Genomic DNA, 17,145 nt, shown 5'->3' on the forward strand with positions numbered 1-17,145 from the left:
AGACCTGTTATTTTCAGGTGGTAATGCACCTATCAGTCTTTTCTGCATTTACCCTGCCTTCTGCCTTCAGCAAATTCAGTAGCATCTGCAGTCGACACCCACTGGGTTCTGCAGCCGCTTCTTGGGCAGCGTTCCACCGAACATGCTGAGTGGAAATGTTCTTGTAAGTGCTTTAAAAGGGGAAAAGTAGAATCTGTGCAGATGTGGAGTAATAAAGTTGTGGGCTTTTTGCTTAACAACTACAATTATAATTAATTTGTAAGTGCACAGAATGGTCAATATTAGGAGCTGGTCTTGTAAGCAAAGACCTTTAATCAACACTTCTGGATTTACTTTTCCAAGTTCTAATCCATCTCACAAACGAATGCATATGAGCCAAAGGAAAAAACCTCACACACAGTACAGCAGTCATTAAATTTTATTGTAGTAGCTTTGAGTCGTTACCATCTAGGGGAGGGGAGATGCTTAATCTAAGAACTGAAATTAATTTGTTTTATATTATCCTTCAAACTGGAAAGCTACTTTGGAGAACCGAGATTATTATCGCATTCCCAGGGTGCATATAAATGTCACTTTCTGAAAGCCAAAGTTGGAACTCTAAACCGCAAAAATCCAGTGTTGCTACCACAGCTTTTATTACAGCCACATATCTTTATATTCAGTTACTGTTACACTATTAGTTTGTTACTTCCTAAACATCTGCTGGATGTTCAAGATACAAAAGAAGATGAGGTGTCTGCCTGGGGGGGCTATGCCTTTAGACAGGTAATAAATCACACTGGGAGTAGAAAAGAAGTGTATTTATGTCTTGTGATGAGGAGAAAGACAGCCCTGCTGTATTTTAGCTGCTCTGTTGTAACCCACTGGTGTAAACACTATTTTGGAATAAAAGCTAGCCAGGGGAGTCATTTCATAATGTTTTTGAGAAATGGTTATTCACAAGTAGATATCATGTCAGTTTGCTGCTGCAAGCTGCCTCTCAGTGTCTGTGTATATCCACGTGCATACGAAAGGAGAATGAAACTTCTTTATTGACCTGGGACATTCAGAGAAAATAGGAACTGAGTCTGGGAGCCAAAACCTGAGCTTGAAAGGCCATTAACGCTCCGCATGTTCTGTAGCTGAAAGCTGATACACATGAATTTTTAATTCCTGTACCAAAAACCAAGGCCTAGACATGATGACAGGAGATTTAAAATAAGATTTTGAGCCTGAAGCATGGAAATGTCACGAGGGCTTTAAAATCTCTGCTCCTCATTGCAAGACAGGGAACAGTTAAATGGGGTTTTGCATGTAGCGATTAAGACTTCTCTATGTCACCCAAACTTATGTAATCCTACCACTACACTGTGGTGGGCTGCTAGCACAGGAGCACGCCTAATCATTGCTACAATGCTGAGAGATTGAATCTGAAGTGTGTGGGAAGAGGTGCTATGTAAAGCAGATCGCACAGACAGACGGAAGGCAGCAGCGCCAGGGGCAGAGACCAGTAACGCTGCCAGTGCCCCGAGGCCCAGAGTGTGCTGCTGAAATCCCATCCCTGCTGCTGCAGTGTGGAAAGGGGGAGACGATGCTGCAAAGGGTGCTCCTCATGGTTAAGGTCCTCTTTTAATGACAGCTACTTTGTCAAGCCCAGAGGAAAGTGGATTGTAAGTAATTTGCATTAGGCTGGAGTCAGGAGAAAAATTTCACCTACCCAGAGTTACATAAGGTTGGGGGTTTTTTTGATCACTTGCCAGCTCCAGAAAATATCTAGAAAGTATTTAGAAAGGTCTCATTAGCCCTCACTATTAGGTTGAGGGTTTCAGATCCCAGGACAGCCACACAGCCTATGAACCTCCCAAGAGTGCTGCCCAAGCCCTCATCCCTCACATTAATGGAAAGCAGTGGGAATGCATGACTGTTCCACCCATTGCAGGTGGCACATGCTTGAGTCATACAATAGCCCCACAGATGCCCTAGCAGTTTTATAGAATCATAGAATTATTTGGGTGGAAAAGAACTTTAAGATCATTGAGTCCAACCACTAATGTAACACTACCGAACCCACCGCTAAACCATGTCCCTTAGCAACTTATCTATGTGGTTTTTAAATATCTCCACGGATGGTGACTCCACTACATCCCTGTGAAGCCTATTCCAATGTTTAACAACTCTTTCAGTGAAGACATTTTTCCTAATATTCGATCTAAACTTCCCCCACTTTGTAGCTTATATGTCTCTGCCAGGAACAACAGCAGGTCCTTGAACTCAGCAGCTGCTTACTGAAGTTAGATCACCTTGGGAAAATAAAGCTGGAAGAAGAGAAGGGACAGAAAGAAACATTTCCAAGAGCAAAATGAAAAGTCTCAAGGACAGGGTGAGAGTAGGAGAGGAGAACAGGGAGACTGGGGGAGAGGCTTGTAGCACAGAAAAGTGAGAGCAGAGAAGGCAAATCATGATCTAGTTGTGCACTTACCTAGAGACAGGGACTTCCAAGGGAGGTGCAAGCTGTATCTGTGGGGCACTGCACTGAGAGGGTATCTATTTCTGAGTGCTCAATGTGTTCTGTCTTCCTAGGAGAGCAACCTCCAGAGGTTCAGAAGCTGCTTCACCTGCTTACAATTAGTCTGACTGCAAAATCTGTTTGAATGGGGATTTGTCCGTTTTCATTATCCTTTTACCTCCTTTTAGGACTGAACTTCCAGGAAAAAGTCTAGAGCTACTTTATGTTCCTGGGTCTGAGGCTTGCAATTTTTTACTCTGTTCATTGCAACACCCACCAAAAACAATTAAAAAATCCACATTTATGCTCTTTGATGTGAAAAATTCTGTCTGGCTAAAGGTCAGTGCTGCAAGCAATGGCGACCGCAGACGTGTCAAGTGTACCGCATGCAGGACTGTCAGGCTCCAGCAGCAGCACCCTGGCCTTCCAGGTCAAGCTGAAGCCTTCCTCATTAGCCTTAGCTTTGGCTTGTTTTGAAAACACAAAGCTATGTCTTGATCCAGAGGCTTGGGATATTTCTGAGGGTGCTTTCATCTGTAGACCCCACAGAAGGAGTTCAAGCGTTAGTACGACTTTATGGGAAAATTGCCTGTTCCCTGTGTGCTAATTATAACTGGAACTCATTTCTCTGCTGAGCTTCAAGTTACACTTCAAGCAATAAAGATTTGTCGGTAAGTAGAGAAAACCATTAACAGAGCCAGGAGCTACAGAACATGCAGGCTTTTTTTATACATGGAGTGGGCCATGTGTAAGAACGTCCCACAATTGCAGCATGAGCACCCAAACTGTGCATGAAAAAGGAAAACTGCAGGGCTACAGAGAAAAACAGACTGAGGAACAGGCCTACAGTTTTTGTGTGGAGCCCTGTTTTTTCCCTCCTCCCATGATGGGTGTGCTATGGGTGGAGGCACACAGGAATTGGTGGCACTGTGTTGCCCTTCAGGCATTGCCCCCACTGTGCCTCCATCAGTCCCTGAAGAAGTCATGGGAGGAGGATGCTGGGAAGCAGAGTTTGAGCCTGAGGATACAGAGAATTAGTAGTGCAGGAAAGTCCTGGAAAGCAGGAGGTAAATACTTAATGCAAAGCACAGAGTTGCCTTGTGCTCTCAGCAACTGTTTCTCTCTTTGTATTGTCTCTATTAGTCAGGAGCTGTGACATGCAGTAATCTACTTCTTCAGCTTCATTTAGGATTTACATGACAGTCTTATCAAAATAGAACTACCAGGGCTGCAAAACAAACACATAATTAAAGCTGAGTGTTTCTAATTAAATCCAGTAGGATGAACATGTTAAAACGAATGTCGTTTCCAACTGTGTCCCTAGAAATGACAAAACAAAGGGGCTGTGAGGAACACAGCCCACAGAGCACCACCATGCATGTTCACATGGCGGATTCCCTTAGAGACACCTCCAGAAGCTGCTGGCAAACCACGTGCAGCATGGCCTCCTGGAGCAGAACCCCTGAGCCACCATCACAGCTATTTGAAACAGCCTAAATGCCCTCACCCTCCAACCAAGACCTCAACAGAGCACACTGCCAGCTGTCTCCCCTCCCTGGCAAAGCACAGATTTTGGAGAAAGCCAGCCCAGGGTGCCAGGTGCTCCCCTAGCATCACCCCCAGTGTTAGGATGGTTGTAATTACAGAGGAATTCATTCTGGGAAGTTTGAACTTCAGATGCTGCTGAATTTTTGTCTTTTACATTGTTTTAGGGGGGAATACCCTATCCTTTTCCTCCTGTGCCAAGGCTTTTTTTGATAGTGGCTGACAGAGCTTAGGTCTGAACTGCCACGGGTAGAACACATGTTGCAGAGCACTTCTGGTGCTCATAGGAGGAAGCATCTGTCTTGAGCAATGCCATCTTTGACATTTACCCCTGAGGCTCACGGCTTGTGATGTACCAAATACCGTTGGGCATGGCTGGAGGGCTGGGAAGGACTGCTGAGGCAAGGGGAAAGGCAGGAGTGCCAAGGCTGGCTAGCTCACTAAGAATGTTCTTCAAATACAAAAAACACAGTGGCAATGAGTTAACTTCTTAACATGAAGGGTTTTTGCACTCTGTTGAGAAGAAACTAAAGGGATTTTTGCATGGTATGAAGGAAGTCTTGCACTGGACTAGCTGTTCGTGAGGCACTGGATTTCACTGCCTGGGGTGACAGTGGGATCCAGCACTGGGGGGTGGATTATCCAGACAAAGAACAGGATTGACTACTGTATCAGGATTGACAGAAGCATGGTTCATTCTGCCTTGAAAAACAGGAATGATTTTTTGAGGACCCTGGAAGTGTTATTCTTCCACATCTCACAACTGTTGTTTCCTTCCGTCCCTTTGCCCAGCTAAAATAATGACAATCCTGCTCATCACTGTCTACCTTAAGCTGCTATAGCACTCCATGTTGTAACTGAACTGCACTAAAACCAAGCCTCTGCTGATCACAAATTTGCCAGCATACCAGCAGGACTTGATGACTCTGTACTGATGTATGCCATATTTGTGCTGCAGAAAAGGCTTGCAGCAAGATATTTATAGCAAGTCCATATGTAGAAGAATATTGGGACGCACTGGAAACAGATTGCAGTCCAGAGTAAAACAAAACAAGAGAAAATAGTCTTTATTCACATATCCTATGGCACAATCACCCACAAGGCTGTCAAACCAGGCAAAACCCTTTTTGGTTTGGGCAATCCATAGGCAGTGCCATGCATCCCTACCAGGAAGACGGGATTTGACACACGATGGAGCCTGAGGTCACCATGGGGTGACGCTGGTGGGAACAGGGATACTTTCAACAGTAATGCATTTTGGCATCCCCCTCCGGCAGGCCCTCACAGACTCACAGAACAGTTGAGGTGAAAGGAACCTCTGGATATCATTTGGTCCAAGCCCCTTGTTCAACCAGGGCCACCCACAGCAGGTTGCCCTACGCCATTTCCAGCTAAGCTCTTGTTTCTCATGTCTTTATTAATAAAACAGGGATTTTTTTGTTAAGTCTGAGTAAGGTGTTAAACCAATCAAAAGATGTGGGGAAGATGATGAAGATTTAACAAGTTTAAAAAGAAAATGCCATAAATGCATTTTCTTATGCCAGTGATATGGAAGACACCAGGAAACATCTGAGAGGCTGCAAGTTAAACAAAAAAGGCACAAACACATATGCAAATACATAAAATATAGGGGAGTGGGTGGGAGGAATGCCTTAAATAACATTCAGAACTGACTTTCATTAAGCAGCAATGGAAAACACTGATGATGCAACACAGCAAGAACTGGGCCTCACTTTCCCTCACATGTCTTTGGCCATTCTTTGACCTTTTTTACCTTGCTCCAGATTGCTGTCTTTCAGACCATCAGGCTACAGTTTTACTTGGAAATCTAAAGAGCACCAAGGCACGTTCCTGAGGGTCAGCTTGTACTCATTTTATGCTATGCTAAATTGTTCTGAGAGTCCCTGGCAGGGTCTTGGCCCAAACCAAGCAATGCTCTCCCAAACAAGCCCCACAGCCTGGGAGCTGGCACTGTTCTGGCAGACACTGTGGGTACAGCCCTATCTATACTGGGGATGAGCCACTGACAGTGCGTGTCCACACTGCCCCATGCCTCTTGATCTCAGAGCAGATTACAGACATGGGCATATTCAATTTATCAGTGGTAGATGTGGTCTGAAAGTCTCAGCTGGAGTCGGTGAGCTTCATAACAGGACTTGCACAGCATCACAGTGATAAAATGTTAAGCACAGGAATGAGAAAGGTGGGAATTTATGTCTTTGTTTATCCTGAGTAGCTAATCACAGCATGTTTCTAGAAAATCGTGTATGGCTTTCAAGACAAACGACTTCATTTAAGAAGCAGATTTTGTGGGACACACTATGAGGCAAACCATGACTTCAAAAAACACCTTCTTTATGCCACAAAGACCTGGTGTGCAAATTGTTTAGTTTGTGCTGAGGCACTTGAAGAACTCCCCCATGGCTGCTGGAAAGGCCTGCTAACAGAGGTCTTGTACCTTGGTCCTCAGCTAAACACCCCCAGCTTCACACCACCACCCCTCAGCATCCATGAGCGGTCCGTGCTATATGCACCCAAGCTGGCAACGTAGCCAACACCAACATTTGACTCACTGCATAGTTTCTTTCAGGAGGTACAAAACTGCTTCTAATGAAAACTTAATGTTCTATGACTCACAACTCCATTGAAGTTTATAGAAATCCTTATGGTGGTGACATTTATCAGCAAAGTAACAGGCACAACCTTGGTTATTTAGAGCTGGCTAGAATTATCTTAATGAGTCTTCTCAGTTATTTAGAGCCAGTTAGAGTTATCTTAATGAGTCCTCTTGTTAGGGGTTCTCAAATAATCTTATCTTCTCTATGCAACAAGAGCAGTTCACACTTACAGACTAAAATAGGTCTCAATCAACCCACAAATTCCAATTATAGACTATGAGTTTGGACAGTGCCTTGAGACTAAGCTATCGAGTATTTTATTAGCAAGTTGCAACAATAACCCTACAACTGTGTTCAAAATTATTTCCTTTTATGTATTTCTTTCACACCATATTATTTCCTTCAAAATGCAAGGTGTCATTTTCCCTCCTCTTCCACAGTAAGGGCTTCATTCTAGCCCAAGACTGTTTACCTTTCCTTTTGTCTAGGTGCACCTCAGAAAATTGCTGAAAACAACCCCTCCTTTATTTTTTTCTGCCAGATAGTAATTGACAGAGAATAGCTTTAATCTAATACAACGACAGAATTATTAGTTTTGTGCAAGACAGCACTAGCAATGACATGTTCTTATCCAGTAGGGTTGTTACAGACCCAGGGGAAACTTGACGAGAAAAGGGAAGCTCAGATTTAATCTTATGAAATTGTGTCTAAGATCTTCCTTATTGAACCTCTCTAAATTTCCTGCAGGTAACTCAGGACTCAGACTGACACTAAACTGTTGAATTGTGTTTCTGGGTACTTCCACAAACCTGGCTATCTTTGCTATATCCCACCCAAGAGGTTTCATTTCAACTAACACAGTTTTACCTTGAAGTACTTTTTTGTAGTCTGTTAGTCAGGTATTTTAGAAAAAAAGAAAAAGCAGGTGAAAGGAATAATCTAAATAAACACTTTTCCTCAGGGTAAAGGAAAGATTTTCCTTTTGGAGAATATTCTTTTACAAATAAGTAAAATTTCTCCTGCTTTTCAAGAAAGATGCTTTAGAGCCTTACTTCATACTCTGCTTGTCCCATGGAATCATAGAATGGTAGGGGTTGGAAGGGACCTTTAGAGATCATCTAGTCCAACCCCCCTGCAGAAGCAGGGTCACCTAGATCAGGTCACACAGGAATGTGTCCAGGCAGGTCTTGAAGACCTCCAAGGAAGGAGACTCCACGTCCTCCCTGGGCAGCCTGTGCCAGGGCTCCCTCACCTGAACAGTGAAATGGTTTTTTTCTTATGTTTAAATGAAACTTTTTGTGTTCCAGCTTCTTTCCATTACCCCTTGTCCTGTTGCTAGCTGCAATAAAAAAAAGGGATGTCCCAACCTCCTGACAGCCACCATTTAGATATTTGTAAATGTTAATAAGATCCCCCCTCAGTCTCCTCTTTTCTATACTAAACAGCCCCAGTGACTGGTTTGTGCAATATGTTTTTACACTAACCTCAAAAAGAAGGAACTGTTGGAAGGTCAACCATAACAACTTTGAAACTTGTTTCACCTGAGTAGAAAATTTAGTTGAAGACCGGTAAGAAATTAAATTATGGATGTTAATGCAATTCCATCTTAGTACACATGGGGGTCAGATAGCCCTATGTGTACAGGGGATGGAACAACTTTGAGCACTGTCCTGCAGCAACGTGCAACGTTTAAGCACCAGCATGTACCCTGGCACAGATACAGCTCATTAGCCACATCAGCCCCTTGTCAGCTGGTGCTCTGGTACAGCCCAGGGACCAGCACAGACTCGAGCCTGCTCCTGGGAGACACAGACAAACCCTGCCACCATGGTTTGTGTGGTGAAGACTGTAGCCACATGGCCACAAGTCAAGCCGTCTCATGCCTGCAGAGGAATAGAAGGAGGATGAAGATGCTGAAGAAACGACAGTGATGCAGTGGCTACAGAGCAACCACAACTGTAGTTTTTAGTGCCTACAGCTTCTACTCGACAGGGTGCTTGGGAAAACATTCATGATTAGCTTTTAACACAAAACGTGCTCCCTTAGTTTGGGAATGGAAGAAGTTTACCCAAGACTCTGAAAGACCCAAAACCACAACAGCTTCTGGCTTCAGTGTTGAACAACTGGGTTTTTCAGCAAACCCAGGAGATGAATAGGGTCAAACTTGCTGTGCACCTGCCAGTGCCCTAATCTCCAGCACATTTTTGGAGGACTCCTTAGCTTGGGACTAGAGTGCTGTACACTACACATTCTCTGGGGCTGCAGTCTGGATATTGTTCAGAGGTCCAGGAGAAGGATTTGTGTATCCCAAGGGAACTTAGGTTAATGAAGTGCAACCTTTCCCTGATTTCTTCACAAGTTCCATTATTTCTTCCCCTGAATTCTTCACGAATTATTCATCAACGGATGTAATTTACAGCAAGAGCCTGAACTCGTGTGGCTGACACCCTGTGGGTTTGGAAGAGAGCTGTAAGGATGTGAAGAGGGTATAAATTAAAGTAGGTCACATCAAGATGGTTCTCATTTACCTCTTCCGGTGGTTGCAGAGTTGGCTTCCACTGTAGCTTCTGCCTCAAGCACTCCAGCCCACAACTTAAACTAATTAGGTTCCTAACACAAGATACGTGTTAATAAGTAGGTAGAAATACAAACGCAGTTTGAGTGCATCGCTGTTGGCCTCTGCCTGTCAGAGATGGTGTGCACAAGCCCATAGCCCAGTGCCTCTGCAAAGTGAGAAGCACTGCATAAACCAACCCAGTACAATGGCACCAGCACCCATCTGCTTCCTCAGCAGGATGACCCCAGCCAGAGGCAGCGTGTTTCTCTTCAAGGGAATAATTCAGTGGTCCTAAAGCAAGAAGGGGACAGACAGTGCCCATCCCAGGGGCCATTGCATCTGGGGAATGATTTCCATCCAGGGCAGAAGCAGGGAGCCCCACTCAAAGGAAGGAAGGAGATACCAGGTGGTGTTCTTGGTGGCATTTCCCTCCCATGGGTACAAGTCATGGCTGCTCATGCCAGCCCCCGAGCAGGGGAGGCCTCTGGTGCTCGGGAGCAGGCGGCAGCCACCGCCGTGTGGGAAGGTACCATGTGGTGCAGGCCAGCAGCCCTGGGAAAAATAACCTGCCAATTGCTGGCGGAGAGTCACAGGAGATGCTCCTGCCACGTGGGAGTAGATGCCAGAGAACAGCTGAGCAGGGGGCTGGGGTTTATTTTTAATTCTGTAAAGTAAATTTGCCTTGTGCATGGTCTTCTCATTCTTCCTCTTGCAGCACATGCACAGAGAAGTGCAGTAAATGGCACACACGGGTCTCAGCAGGCTATGCCACAGTACAGAGCAGCTGTAAATCTGTCTCACAGGCATGCCTGCGAGAGGCAATGTCTCCCTTTTCCTTACACCCCTCTAGAAACAGACCAGGGTAAGCACAAGTAACGGAGCCTGCTGGGCAACCCCACAGGCACTTCCTAGCCTGTGCCACTTGCCTTGATTCACAGGTCCATGCAGGCAACCACACTCACTTAGCGCTGCCCTGTTAATTGAACACACAGTCCCAGACCACCAGAGTTTGACCACAAAACCACTGGATGCAAAAACCCTTCTCAGGTGGAATCATGTTTCACTCCCAGAAAGTTTATTGGCTAATCTACAAGAGCAAATACAGTTTATGAGCCTGTAAATGCACCCTGCCATGAAATGGCCTCAGGAGCTGAGAATAACCTGTGTGAGATTTACTACAAGCCTTTTAAGAGAGAGAGCACTGAGCTGTGGTGCAAGGCAGGCTGTAGAGAAAGGTAGCTGCGAGCACGGAGAGGCCGGGCTCCTTCCCACACACATCACCAGCTGCTTCCAGCCCAAGCCCACCCTTAGGCCAGAGAAGCTGGCAGCTGGGCTACCCTACAACCCTGGAGGCATTTGGTGCCCCTGAACCAAAATCTCTCACTCTCTCATGGTCTTGGGCTCTTGCCTTTCATTGCAAGAAGCAGGCAGCTGTGATATAATAAGGAACAGCTTCTGCTGACAATTAATTAGCTTCAGAGAAGATCTTCAGGGAGGCCCTTTGGGAAATAAATTAATGATGTTTAAGGCAGCCCTGTAAAGTCCCCCCTGGCAGCACACCAGGTCTCACCCTGGCAGCAGACACCAGGCTGCTGGGGAAGGGCTGCATCCCACCAGCACAGCACTGCCCAGGGCCAGCATCTGTGCCCATGGACTGCAGCTTCATGACTTTTTTAATGGGTGTTTGTTCTGGTGTAGGAAAGGTAAATACTCACCCAGCACAGTACAAACCCCACCTTCATCCTAATGTCCTCCGCACCTCACCTGAGTGTAGGTATTACTTTATGCAGAGAGAGAAAAGAATAGGACTTCATAGCCAATTATCACACCAAAGCCACACTTTCTGCCTCACACCCATCAGGCACTGAGTCAAATGCTTCCAGTGGCTCTATGTGATCCTTACCAGGTGAGGGTCTGCCTTCCCATCTCTGAGGCCTATGGAAAGCACTTCTCACCCCAGCTACAGCTGTCCTGCACAAGCAGCACTCGCATTGATCATCACCAATGCATGTGCAGTTGCAGTGAACTTCAGTTTCTCAGCCACAGGAGCAAGAGTAAATGTCTGGAAAAAAAAATCCCTCTCCTACTCATGGGGAAAAATTGGCCTTTTTGTCTGGGTGATGTGAGAATAACCAGCCCCTGTTAATTTGGAGCTACAGTCAGCAGTAAGAGGGAAATAAATTAGCAGCAAGGACATAAAGGAAGCAGAAGAGACAGCAATTGCTCTCTGGTTTATGGACTTTGGTTAAAACCATTTGAGCTTAAAATACAATCAACATGTGCTAATGCTGCCACTTTTATCTCATGGATGTGGGAGAGAAACTTGCTTATGCAGGTATCACACCACAAAGTACAGCAGCACTAAGTGTATGTGTAGATTCATATTGTGAATGACAGAAGAGCTTTAACACACCTGCCAAGAGCATCATGTTTTTAAAGCTTGTAAATCTAAGGCTCAAGGTGAATAAAACCAGCTAGCAGAAAAAAAAAATCAAGACAGTTAAAAATACAATTATTTTCTAATTTCACAGAGGAATTCCTATCCAGTGATGTTCTGCTGCAAACAGGCGTTGCAGCAGGCCACATCCCAGTGTGGAAACACCTGTGTTCATCTCAGCAGCTGCACATGGTGTTTCCCCATGAGTCCTGTCTGGCCTCAGCAGTCCAGAGCCTGTGCTTGATGCAGGACATGCATTCCCTGGATGTGAACTATGCCTTAAAGGGGGATGAGGAGGAAGGCTCAGCAGCTCATACCTCTACCCAAATGCAGGGCTGGCAGCATCAGCCAGATGACACCCTTTGGAAGGTGGGTGCAAAGGCAGGAAATCTCCTCACTTCACCCTCAAACCCTCCTCAACATGACACAAGCTGGGAAAACATTTTTAAGCCCTATACTGTGCTCAGCTAACAAGAGGAGTTAAGCAGACTGGTCCAACTGAATGGAAGGAGCTTTTACCAACATGAATCTCAGAGAAACGAACCAAGAAATGCTATTTCTGAGCTGTTTATCCAAAAACGTGGCACATACAGTAGTGGCTGCAGCATGGAGTAACTGCAGTCCCCCTCCACATGTGCTCCCATTAGCCCACAGAGGGATGAGCAAACAGGACAAGGAGGGCACCGAAGGAGCAAGGTAGCTCTGACAGAACTTATCCTAACATCCATCTCTGAAGCAGGCAATTACACATGGTATGAAATCATCCAACAAACACATTCAGTTCTCCAGTCAGCCTAATAGGCTGTCATTTATTTCCCCTCAAACTTAAAGAAAAAAGAAATCAACAACTGATAAGCATGCCTCTTCTCATGTGTCAGAAGTGCACACTACTACAGCTCTGACAGTACCCTCTCACACCATGGGGTTTATTATGTTGCCCTGGGACCCTGCATGGGATTTATTATGCTGCCCTAGGAACAGCCTTCACTCACTAACCTGTCTCCAGTTGGTTAACAGAAACTTCTCCACAGCTAGCCAGACAGACAGAAGGAACCAACCAGCTGAGACAAATTTCAAAGAAACCTCCCTGCTTTCCTGGAGCCTCATTTAAAACTCCTTCTTCCCCACAGCCCCAGCAACCCAGACTTCCTTCTACCTACAGAGCTGAGATATCTGAGAGAGGCAGGTGCTGAGGGAGTTTCCACACATCAAAAGGTGGCTGAACTGTCCCTAAGCCCAGCTCTGGTCTGGAAGAGCTTGCCCACAGCTGCCACTCTCCCAAGGGAGACCTCAAGTCCTGCTCTGTGCCATGAGGAACATGATACTTCAAGTTTATGCTCACAAAAAGTTAACCCAATAGCAAAAAAAAAGCTTGCAAAGTCCCACAGAAATGCTTTTAAATGCTACAGACCTAGCAATGAAACAGTTTGCTAGAGAATCTTCTTTTTCCCCAGGCTGAAAATTATCTCAGTGATGAGAACCAAAAGCCTTCTGTGTCCTGCACCAGGGAACAACGGTCTCTCCACAGAGGGAGCTGTGGCTCAGAGCAGATCTTCCATCCTTTGCCACTGTCACTGCCAAGTTCAGAGTGACAACAGCCACAGTGGGGATGAAACTCTCGGGGCTCAGGCCTCCCCCAGGTCTGCTCTGAGCTCTTTGGTTTTGACACTGGCAGCAATCTTTTTTCAGCACTAGGGTTTCTCCAGGGCCCCGAAGCTGCTTCTGCCCTGACTTCCAACAGAGCAGATGGCAGCACTGGTAGTATTATTTAGTGCTATTATTGGATATGTATTAGTCAATATTTGTGCTGTCTGCCATGGGGTTCAGTTGCCCAGAGCTGGGGTGATGGAGCCACCAGGAAATGAGTGCAGGACATGAGTGCCCACACAAGTCTGTGTGATGATCATTTCTGTTCCACAACTGCTGAGATCTAAGCAATGAGGAGTGAACTAGCTGCCACTTCCACTGTCACCAGCACATCTTTTGCCTGTCACATTTTTCCTACCCAAGGCATGTCACTGCCTTCAGGAGCCCACAGCCCTTCCCTGAGTGCTCCCAGTCTCCTGGGAGATGGCAGATGTGCCACTTCAGGCTGCTTTCAATGAATCATTCACTCGCCCACTCTGGGGATCCCCCTCAGCAGAGGCCAGCAAAGGCAACTACCACCAGGGCAAAATGGGCCCTGCACAGGCTGGTTGATAACAGAACTGCAGACACAGCACCAGAGGAGCCCGAAAAACCTCCTGCACTGCAAGGTCACCGGCTATGGAAAAGATTCTTCTGTTTCCTTGTAAGACAACTCAAGTATAACTTCTTCTGAACCACATCTGTGGGCTAAGAAACAACGATGGGCAGCCAAACTTCTCCTGCAGCTCTCAAGTTCATGTTAGCTTGTGGTGCCAGAGGGTTTCATCAGATGAGTAAACACTATTTGCACATTGAGACTTGTTCTTAACACTTCTCCTGGATCTGCTAACTGACAAGAAAAAAAACACCCCACCAACTACTCTGCTGTTCACCCAGAGCCCACAGTGTGATTTTGGGAGCTTCCTCACTAAAAGGAATAACTTATGGATAAGCTGAGACAGGATCTTGTTGGGATGGCTTGAAGAAAAGCCCCAAAACCACATCAGCCACATGAGCACAGAGCCTGCTCCGAGCCCAGGCTGAGGCAAGCAAATGTTGTTCTTGTCAGCATCTGGCCCCACTTTGTAGCCCTGAGCTTTGCTGTGGGCCTCTCCTCTGGCACTGGCACAGCACTGTGCCCAGCACTGACTTTTCCTGACATTCACTGGGCATAAGAGGGACAGGAGACCTGTCCTTCACCCTGTTGGTGAAGTCATGGAAGCATCTAAAATACCTTCTTTTCATCAATCTGTTGATCCCTCTTCATGATTTGTTGGTGATGACCTCTTCCTGCCTCTGCAGTGAGGTCCCCACTCAAGCAACAGGCCCAAAGGTAGCCTGTCCCTAAGGCAGGAGTCAACACCTCACCCTTGAGGCTGGACTGCACCACGTAGCTTGCTCTGCCAGCTCTCCTCCTTGTACTACGAGCTTACTAGGCAGGCTGCAGCTGTTACTCAGGGCCATTCCCAGAGCAACATTAACCAAACTGTGTACTACAGAAAGAAAAAAAAAGAGAGAATATAGAAATCATTTTGGTTGGAAAAGGTCATCAAATCCAACCACTAACCTCACACTGCCAAGCTCACCACTTAACTGTATCCCTTGGCATTGACTCATGATTTGGATTTGTCCCCGAGAACCCAGCCCCAGGCACACTAGGGCAAACGCAGTGATGAATGGTGTAGGCAAAGCAACAGCAGTCCCGTGGGAAGGATACATCCTGGGTAAGCCCTTCAAGCACATTGGCAAAGAAGGATCTGCAGTGCAGGAGCCCCCAGTCAGCACAGCTCTGCAAGAAGCTGCAATATTGGAAGCACCATTGCCTGTCATAGAATTCTCCTGCCTGTCACTCACAAATCCTCTTTTTTTCACTTCATTAGAAGGCAACAGGTGATTCCCAAGGCCATCCACATGATTATACTCAACCAGCCAAAGACATCGTTCTTCAAAGCAGGCATACCTGCTCCACCCTGGCCAAACACAGCTGCTCCTGGGATTTACTCTATTTTAATCTGAAAAGAAAGCCACCTTAGCTTACAACTTTTGTTAGCCTCATGGCTTGGGCAGCCTTGGTTCCTAGAGCTAGGCTACAAACAATGGTCTGGGAGAAGCCTCTGGCTGTGCCACTGCTGTGATCTGTGCCCAGGTAGTGAGGGACAGGGCAGGCAGCTGCTGGCAAACCAGGACCAGCATCTCTTAACAGCAATACAGTGAGCATCCAGCTCACTCTTCTGCTCCAGGGAGAGGGTTTGCCCATACCTGACATTCAAAGACTTCTCCCCTTGTCTCTGCTTCCAGACACATTCACCAGCAGGCATAGATCTACAGTGTACAGGTGCCTGTGCACATGCCAGCAGAGCACAGTGCGCAGAGCAGTCCCGAGTCGCACAAGCCAAGCATCCTCCTGGCACACACACCATATTAACGCGTCGGCATCTCCGGCGGCTGCTGCTCTTCCTAAGGGAGCTCTGGAGAAGGCAGTGACAGCAACGCTCGTATCTGCTGGCTCGAGGGCTCCCCCACGAGGACAGCCAGCCCCGGCCACCCCCGCGAAGGGCTGCGAGGAGCCGCGCCGGGGGGCACGGAGGCCAGAGTCAGCGTGACAACGTCCACAGGCGAGGAGGAGAACACGAGAGAACTGGGTTTGTGCATCGCAGACCCGGCACACGGCCTCCTCAGCCGCTCCAAAACCTTACTGTCCTGCAACATGGCCTGTAGGCTGTCAAGGAATGCTACAAAAGAGCTTGTGCTTTGGCTTGCCTTCACCCACCTTCCGTTCTTCCAACAGCCACTGACTGCCCTGCGGCCCTCCGCAGCAGTTTCCCAGAGCAGGGCTGGCAGCGCGCGGCCCGCTGCGGCTGCTGCGCTCCGGCCATGGGCTTTCCTGGGCCATCGCAGACAGGTCCTTCAGCATGAGATGAGCCCCAGTCCTGAAACACCTCCTCTGTCCTGCTGGCTGCAAGGGAAGCCACGCACCAGCCGTGGACTCCAGCCCACAGCACACGGACTGTGTATCGAGGGACACATCTGTAGCGGGTTTGTGTGGCCAGCTTTTGGTAGTGGGTGGCTACAGAGGGAAGCTTCCTTAAACAAAGAGATGCCAGAAGCATCCCCTGTGTATGATAGGGCCAATGTCAGTCGGCTCTGAGATGGACTCACTGCTGACCAAGACCTGGCCAATCAGTGACAGAGGTAACACCTCTGTGATTAATGTATTGGAGAAGGGGAAGAAGTTGCAGTGCAATGCAAAACTGCAGCAGCTGGAGGGAGAGAGAATTCAGATACATCTCTGCAGATACGAAGGTCAGTGGAGAAAAATGGGGAGGAGAGGCCCAGGCACCAGAGTAGAGATTCCCCTGCAGCCTGTGGTGCAGCCCATGGTGAGGCCCTACCCCTGCAGCCATGGAGGTCATGGGGCAGCAGAGACCCACATCCAGCCCAGGAAGAACCCCATGCCGGAGAGGGTGGATGCATGAGGGAGGCTGTGACCCTGTGGGAAGCCTATGCTGGAGCAGCAGGACCTGGGAACCCATGGAGGACTCACACTGAAGTAATCTGTTCCTGAAGGACAGTTTTCCCCATGGATGAGACCCATGTTGGGGCAGCTCATGGAGAACTGCATCCCGTGAGAAGGACCCAAGTAGAAGAAGTTTGTGGAGAATTGTCTCGCATGGGAGAGACCCCACAGTGTAGCAGTGGGAAGTGTGATAAGGCCTCCCTGAGAAGAAGCAACAGCAAAGTCCATCTGTAATGAACTGACCTTAACACTCATCCCCCATGCCCAGAGCTGCTGGTGGGGGAAGGACATAGAAGCCTGGGAAGGAGGGAGAGATAGGGGGAGGTATTTTAAGATTTGGTTTTTTCTTTCTCATTTCCC

Source organism: Colius striatus, chromosome 4 (assembly GCF_028858725.1).
Source record: "Colius striatus isolate bColStr4 chromosome 4, bColStr4.1.hap1, whole genome shotgun sequence".
Lineage (NCBI taxonomy): Eukaryota > Metazoa > Chordata > Aves > Coliiformes > Coliidae > Colius > Colius striatus.